Source organism: Adiantum capillus-veneris, chromosome 10, assembly GCF_014529385.1.
Source record: "Adiantum capillus-veneris isolate H3 chromosome 10, ASM1452938v2, whole genome shotgun sequence".
Taxonomy (NCBI): domain Eukaryota; kingdom Viridiplantae; phylum Streptophyta; class Polypodiopsida; order Polypodiales; family Pteridaceae; genus Adiantum; species Adiantum capillus-veneris.
Window position 1 is genome coordinate 108,259,792 of NC_140940.1, and position 8,655 is coordinate 108,268,446.

Sequence of the window (8,655 nt, forward strand, 5' to 3'; positions counted from 1 at the left end):
ATTTTATAGGAGATTCCAAATGCAATATTTCCACATCAAGATCTCTCTTATATGTTTTGCGGGATTGAAGCATTGGTTTATTTGCAAATTGAAGGATAGGTACACTTGTTGTTGCATTGCTCAGATACAAATGATATACTTCAAGGATGCATTCAACCAGATGAGACAAAGCAAGACAGGAGTGCACAGTGAAGGGTGTGGCTATCAAGTATGCTTCATAGAAGAGGATCTATGAAAGTGTGGAGCAACTGCGTACACGCACAATAGCATCAATAAATTGGATGAGATGGTATTATGTCCGAGTCCAGATGAGTCTACATTTCATAATCTCTCTTGCTTGAAGGGAGAATGTGATCAATGTGGATCACAATGGTTAGTGCTCTATCCAAAGGAAGAATCTAAAAAATGCATTCCAGATTTTAATAAAGGTGTTTGAAGACATTGCATCATCCCATCAAGAGGGCAAGAAGCACAAGGATCTACTGGTCAAGGAAATGGGATGTGCAGATTTTACATCCTTCCTTAAAAAGCATCTAACCACCTATATCAGACACAATTTTATTGCCATGTGGCAATCTCAGCAATTCAAAGACTGCATTCAAAGGGTTCCTAGAGATGTGGTAGTCTTTGTTATAGACTTTGCTGAGAATTACTCTTTCAAGGAGCAAAATGAAGTCCAATCAATGCATTGGTACTCTTCACAAGTCAAAATCTTGGTGCACATCACCTACGTTGGAGATGAGGTTGACAGGGTGTTGAAGTGTATACATTTTTACATCTCTGATGACAAAGAGCTTGACACATTGTTTGTGCAGCATTGCATGCAATTGCATAGTGTGTGGCTACAAGAGAAAAGATTCAACTCCTTGAAGCGGCACTGGATCTGGTCAAACGGGTGTGCTGATCAGTTCAAGGCATCCAAGCCTTTTTTTTTTGTGTCAAGGTATTCTAGCTTCTCTGATCTCTTGAACATGATATCTAGTTTCTTGTTTTCACCTAGCCTTTGAGATGTGTTATTGATCTAGGTACTCCTCTTTGACTGGCATTGAGATGGTATGGAGATTCTTTGCATCGGGCCATGGCAAAGGAGAGCATGATGGGGCCAATGCAATTGTCAAAAAGGCTCTGACACATGAGCAATTGAAAGCTGATGCATGGCACATGAAGTGTGCCAAGGATGTGGTTAGTTTCTTGAAACATAAATTTCATGATGAAAACACCGGTCAAAGGTGACTCAAATTTTTTGGGACGTCGAGCAGCGGATGTGACGAGGGAGAGGAAATGGAATTGCAAGCGAGTTGAAGGGTCACGCTCTTTGTATTGCGTGAATGGACACTCTAGGACTGACAAGTGTGCACTTCGCTACAGAGCTCTCTCATGTTTTTGTCAATTTTGTATGTCACAACATTGGAGGTGATGCCTTAACAACACACATGTCGAAAACTGGCTGTATGTCGCCATCGAACCCTTGGACAACAATGACAAAGAAAGTGATCAGTCAAGTGACAATGAAGGATCAGATTTGCCTATGTATGGTGGACATCATGATGCCATTAGTGATGCTCTGCATGTAGGTGACAACTTTGCCACAAATACGAACGAAGATGGAGCAGACTTCTACCTCTTGAGGTGCTCAAAGGAGAAATACAAAACAACACAAGCTCTAAGAGATTCTTGGGACAACTCCATTTTTTTGAATTCCTATTTGGCTGAAGGCTACTACTATGAGCTAGTCGATGGTACCAAGGATGTTTATTACATACCTCCTGACCAGCCAAAAGTGTTATTGGCATCGTACTTGGTTCGATCCATCAAGATACCTTTGGAACCCTTGCATGGAGAGCCACATAAGTTCAGGTTATCTCCACAAGTTTACAAAAATGTGTACAACAGCATGCCAACAATTTTGTAGGCCTTTTGTATCTTTGAGCCCAATAAATAGTTGTTTTGCTGCAATTATTTTTTGTTGTACTTGAGTCCTCCCAAAACACTTAATCACAAATGTAGCCTCTTGGTTCTCTTTTCTCTTAATGCAGTCCATGTGTGGTGTGTTTCTCTCTCTCCCACCCCCACTTATCACAAGATATCAAAGTGTTGACAACAAATTTTTTATCTCCCATTTACTATACCAACATGTGTACTTCAAAGTGATTTAAAACTTACTACAGTTCAGGTTTCAAGCAGCTGACTGCTTGTTTAGGTACTTAAAGGGGGTATTCAGGTGGTCTCAAAGTACCAATTATAGGTTTTTAGTGCATGTTCTACAATGTAGAAATGTGCAGATTAGGTACTTAAAGTAACATGCATGGAACATATCCATAAATTAGTCACTTTAAGTACCATTGTTGTTAGTCTCCCAACATTCTTCACATGTATCTATCTGCAGATAGGGTACCCTAAACTACCATTGTGGGTGTTTTGAAAGTTCCCCTTTAAAATACTTGCTTGCACATCAAGTACACCAAGTACCTTGGTTGGTACCTATATTGTTACTTTCTAGTGCTAGAATGCTAAAACACAACATGATTGTAATGACAAGAGGCCTCTAATGACTACACAACATGGCCTTAAAAACACTTAACTTACATGTTTGGTGCCATCCACAACCACAACCAAACACACACACTACCCACAACATAAATTGAGTCCAAAGCACAAAACTAGAGTCCAAAACATGTTAAACTGACATAATGGAATAACTATAAATTCAACTTTTGTGTTACCAATAAGTTACATGTTGATCGCTCAGTATAGAGGCATTCAAAATGTTATTCAAAAAACTATCCCTCATGGGAAGTAGGCATATACATGGGTTTGTAGAGAGCGTTAAGCTGTAATGACAAAACATGGCAGTACAAGGGTTTTCTACAAAGCTTGGCTTTCAAAAATTACATGAGATTTTTAAGATGAGATACTAGAGCTAAAAGACCATTGGCATCAAATGTGGCCCCGTCAGGTATTCTCCATAACTGGTTGTCTTTCCACCTCACTTGAGTGCAGCTTTAACATAGTTATCCTCCGATATAGGCTTCACATTGAAGGTGAAAGCTTCGGTTGACCAATCCATAGCATCACGCCACTTAGCAAGAACCTCTTGCAAATCCCTAGACAAGAATTCAATACTCCGATCCTGTAGGCCATGTACAATGATGTAGTAACCAGGAAAATTATAATGGCATTTGTAAAGACTGTTGTCAATCAATAGCACATTTCTCGTACCATATCACGGAACCAGCTTTAGAAAATTTCATAAATTCTTGAAAAGTACTGGTTTTCCACCTACCATTTTAAATGTGGCTACATCACATGACTGTTGTCTAGCCCATCCGCTGAAGTAGTCACAAAGCCCCCAAAAGCTGCCTTGATTGCTGTCCACTCTGTTCAGCATTGATGAACTCCAGATGTAAATATTTTCCCAATCCACAACCCAAGCTAAGAACTATTTTGCATCCTTGGGAACGTAGAGATACCTGAAGAACAAAATTCCCACTTTGTGGGCATGAACAAATCATACGTAGAGCAAAAATACTTCAAAGCCTTAGTCAAACCTGTCATCCTTTTTGTTGATGAGGTTGAACCAGTAGTTTCAAGATCAGGTGGCTGAGCATCCGGGTTATCAGGATGTTCAATCCATGAAGTACAGAGAACACCGTTAAGATAAAAAACTAATGCTAGTCGTGAGGGAATATCAAATGGCAGCGATGTGATGGTTTTTGGAATATAGGGGGGTGGATCTTTGATAATTATTATTTCTTCGATGGGCAATTTGAGAGTCCCCTTTTCTTTTGGTATCTTTCTAAACGACATGGGTTTTACATACTTCAAGGAATAGACTAAGCACTTTTTAACCAAAACAAGAGTGACAATTGCAATAAATTGAGAGATAGAGAAATGGAGGCCAACTTAAAATTCTCATTTCTATTCAAAAAGCAAGAGTCAAAGATTCTGTCATTACAAGAGAGTGCAAACACGAAGTGTCTTCAATGTCACGGTTTCTTGCAAACAGGAGGCTTTGGGGGGTGGGAAACAATACTGGGATGCTGGAGGGGAGTACTTTTTTGGGGGGACTTCTTCGCAGGAGGCGGTGACTTTGGAATTTCCTTGCTCATCAATTTTCCATCTCCACCTAAAACCAAAACCCAAGCGACTTACACGTTGATGAGCATGAACATGAGCTATAGAGATAAAATTATTGTTAGGTTTAATGGCCATGTGGCCGATCGCCCATTACTAACTGCTACTAACCCTAAGTGTATAGCTGTACACTTGTGTGAGCCACTAACACCAAGTACAATGTGTATTGTGCCTTAGTGCATAAGATAGAGAAGAGAGAAAGGGGGCACACAGTGTGTGTTGGCTATCCCCCTCCAACCTGTGTGTGTGGCTATGGTAGTGTGTGTGTGTGTATTCATCTTCCTCTTCCAATGTGCTCCCGAATCCTCTCCTTCATCTGGTATGAGAGTTGTTTCATTCCCGAAATTGCCTTTGTGCACCTGCACTTTCAAGAGTGCAAACAGGGTTCCGACTTTGGCATCGGCAAATTCAGCATTCCGAGAGCGTTTCCAATAGGCGTCCTGGAGTTTTACCCCCCTTTCAGAGCCATTCGTGCCATAGAAAACCTCATTCAAGCTAGGGTTCAGGAGCTGATTTTTTCAGCCCTCTTTTGGTAGTTTGTGCTGCAGAGCTTCCATAGCCATTACAGGTACCATTGTTGCAATTTCTTCCATTTACAAGAGCCCACGGCTCATTTGAGAGTGTGTAGCTTATTTCAGAGTGACCTCATACACACACATAGAGTGGGAGATTGACGGAATTGTCTTCTTCGACTACATGTACAGATACAGGTATATAGAGCGGCTTGGTTAGCTTTATATGTGCTTCTTGGCCTTGATTTTGGCTTCGGCAATGACATCGGCATTGAGCGACTCACAGGCTACAAGTTTCAGTGCTTGCAATATTTTGGTTCCAACGGGAGCAAATGCATACATGCATATGTTGACACTTTTGACAGTGTTTGAGCTCTTTTGAGAGCGGTTTGACTTCCCGCAGGGATATTTCTTGGCACGCACATGCTTTTGGAACCTGTTTGAGCGTCCTGACAAACTTGTACGTCTTTGTGGATATTACCATTGTACGCTTTTGTGGTGCCATCTTTTGGCTAGTACGACAGTCCCGACCATTTTTGAGACTTGGTCTGGATGATAGCCATTTCTGAGACTTGGCTATACATTTGCTGCATAACCTACATTCTGAGGGTTGATAGCGTGAGGTTTTCATTGACCTGGGGTATTTTCAAATGTGGAGATACCTTCCGTGATACAGGTAGCTGGAGCATCCTTACGAGGCGGGCCATAGGACATGTATAGAGTGGTATAGGTTCTTTTGACACCGAGTTGGCGGTCTATGGTCAGTTTGATAGTTTATGCGCCTTAGGTGGTCTCTATACGTTGTGCTTTTGAGAGGCATTTCCCTCTTTTATGCTTTGTGAGTGACATATTGGTCATTTTGTCTCTTATTTTGGTTGACATAGTCCCAAATACAAAGGAGACTCTGTTGAAATTTTCCAGAATCTTTTGGTAGTTTTTTCACCATGTCTACTAGCAAAGACCGTGACATTTATGACATAAAGAAGTTTGATGGCACTAATTTTCAGCTTTGGAAGAACCAAATGCATGATGTGCTAGTCCAAAAGAAGCAAAAGTTTCCTATTGCCTATGCTGCTAGCATTGAAGGTATGTCCATGACTCAGTTTCAGTGGGAGGAGCTTGATGAGCTATGCAGGTCTACAATTAGACTGCACCTTGGTGAGTTGATGTACTTTACAGTGTTAGAATGCGAGTTAGAATGCAAGACTGCCCATGCTTTATGGCAAAAAATATGCGACACTTACAAAAATGATACGGCTAGCAATAAGGTTTTCCTGATGCAAAAAATTTTCAACCTTCATATGAAGGAGTCAGCTAGCGTTGCCAGCCATATCAATGATTTTGATTCTCTTTTTTCCGAGATTTGTGCACAGAGCATGACCGTTGATCATGAGATGAAAGCAATCTTTTTGCTTTGTTCGTTGCGACCCTCTTGGGATATCTTTTGCACAGTGTTAGTAACTCTGCTCCTAATGGTATGCTAAAGTATGATGATGTTACTGGTGCACTTTTGTTAGAGGAGATGCGTCGGAAGACCATGACTAGCTCGTATCATGGCAAAGCTCATTATGTGCAAAGGGATGATAAGAAACGTAAGGGCCATTCTTCTCAACGTGAGTCAAAGAAAGAAGGCAATAGAGATGCATCAAAGGGTAGATCAAAGTCTCGTGGTCGTCGCAATGTTCAATGCCATTATTGTGATAAGTTTGGTCACATAAAGAAGGATTGTTATGCTTGGAAGTGTGACAAAGAGAAGGGCAAGGTAAAGGAAAAGATCAATGATGATAAAAAGGAGAAACCAAAGAGTTCGATTAAGATTGACATAGTTCAGGATGACAGTGATGCACAAGATATTAATATGTTGACTGAGAATAATGATGTCTTTTATGATGTACATGAAACTCTATCTTTGTAGAGTTCTTTGCCAGCTGAACTCCTTGCTAGTGGTGAAATATCCCATACATGGATTCTTGATTCAGGTGCTTTGTTGCATGTCACACCTCATAGGCATTGGTTTACTTCATACGAGGAAACCATTGGCTCTGTTACACTTAGTGACAGTTACTCTTGTGACATTGTTGGCATAGGTGATATTGCCATGGTTATGGCAAATAAGGTGAAGTTTATCATCCATAATGTGCATCACGTTCCAGCCTTGACATGCAATCTAATTTCGGTTGGATGCCTTGATGAATTGGGTTAGAAAGTCTTTTCATCAGCAGTCTTGGCGTTTTGCGAAGGGTCATCTTATGATAGCCCATGGCTATAAAGTCGGTTCACTTTATCCTCTTTATGTATATGATAAAAAAAGTGTTCTTTGTGTAACCGAGTTTCCAACCATTGCTTTGTGGTGAGTGTCAATTTTTTTGAAAGCTTTTCATTTTGAGCTTTCTCACATAGTTTAGGTCTTTCTAAGTTGCATGCAACCACTAGAGTGTTCACTTAGATGTTTCTTAGTTTTATCTATTTTTGCGAGTTTGATGCATGTACTCCAATCCCTTCACAAAAAGAACATTAGTGTATTAAAAAAAACTCCAACCCAACCCAACCCAAACTTCTATGTATGTCATTCTTGTAGAGAAACCTATAAGGCTTCAACAAAAAGAAGTACTATATTTGCACATGTCAAAGTTAAATACCCAATTTTTTTTTTCACATGCTACAAGCACTACCATCAATTCAAATAAAGATTCCTCAAAAGATTAATATTTATGGTCCAAAATAGTACAAGGAAAAAAGCATGCCATCGAAGAGATTGTTTTATTGGGAAATGCCAAAATAAAGCCTCACAAAGTGTACAAATCACCCACCAAAATGTCAAAACAAATTGAGCAAACTACTAGGCATTTATTTTTTCTCTACTTCTTTGAAGGCATAAACCGTCGGGGTTGATTCAAGATGAAAGTGAGTTCTCTTTCACGTAGTGTTGGTTGATGTATAATCATATGCTGCTTACCATCCAACCCAAGAATATGTGTGTAGACAAAGTATAGGTGCTTACAAGCCAAGTAAGATTTTTTGGCTTTCTCCTGGCCTTGAAAATTAGGGCATGTACAATAGGGCTCCATAGACACATGCACATCATATACATCTTGCATTAATATCTTGAACACAACATGACGAGCAGGCACCAAAATTATCTCTTGCACAAAACAAGCTTCCATACGTGCTCCTATTTCCATGCGTTTACTTGCCTCCTTAGAGACAACGGACCTCAATTTTTTGCTGCGCTTGCCAGAGGTTCCCACTGTCTCCCTTTCCTTGACAGCCTTTGGAGAAGGAGCTCTAATCACAAAACCCACCCCTAGAAAACCAACATACTCCTCCTTTGATACACATGTTCCACTCTCTACTAGCCAAGTTGTTGGCCTTTCCGGTGGTGACAATACTTGTTTGGCCACAACTTCAGTGTGATGCACATCATGGCCACATAACCACATCCATTGGTGTTGCCTCTGGTCTTTGTAAGTTCTATCTCCCCAAAAACATGGGGCCACAAGTCTTGGAGACCTACTTTACATGACATTTCACATCTTCTCCCTTCAAGCACACCAAAGCACTTACGAGAGACATTTTGAGGCATTATTCTTATTGCCCAATGACCGCTTGGCACAACAATCTCAAAATCACCAATAATGTATTCACTAATAGAAGGTATGGTGTCATCTATTATGTCATTATTTGCATGAATCTCCTCATCTGTGGAATCTGCATTCACATTAAATCTTTGTCCCTCTTGCTTCATGTCCATATCAAACAAAATCTTTCGTGGTCGTCCGTGCTCTTTTCGTTGTCTAGACTCCATCACATAGCAGGCTTATGAGAAGCTGTTTTTGCAAATCCTCTAACCTTCTTTCTTTGCACAGTTTCCCTGTCTCCATGCAATAAAGGTTTCCCATAAAATGGTGTGCCTGCCCCACTGCCCCTTGGAGAGCACGTGCCAACACAAGTGGGATAAGAGTTTTTTCTTTATTTCTTGATCTCTCTAGATATGTTTGCATATCTGGAC

General features: G+C 40.5%; 1 pseudogene; it reads right to left on the reverse strand.

Annotated features, from left to right (window-relative positions):
- Nucleotides 1–3,986: 3,986 nt before the first annotated feature.
- LOC147449437 (uncharacterized) lies at nucleotides 3,987–8,451 on the reverse strand (annotated as a pseudogene).
- Between the last annotated feature and the right edge of the window lie 204 nt (nucleotides 8,452–8,655).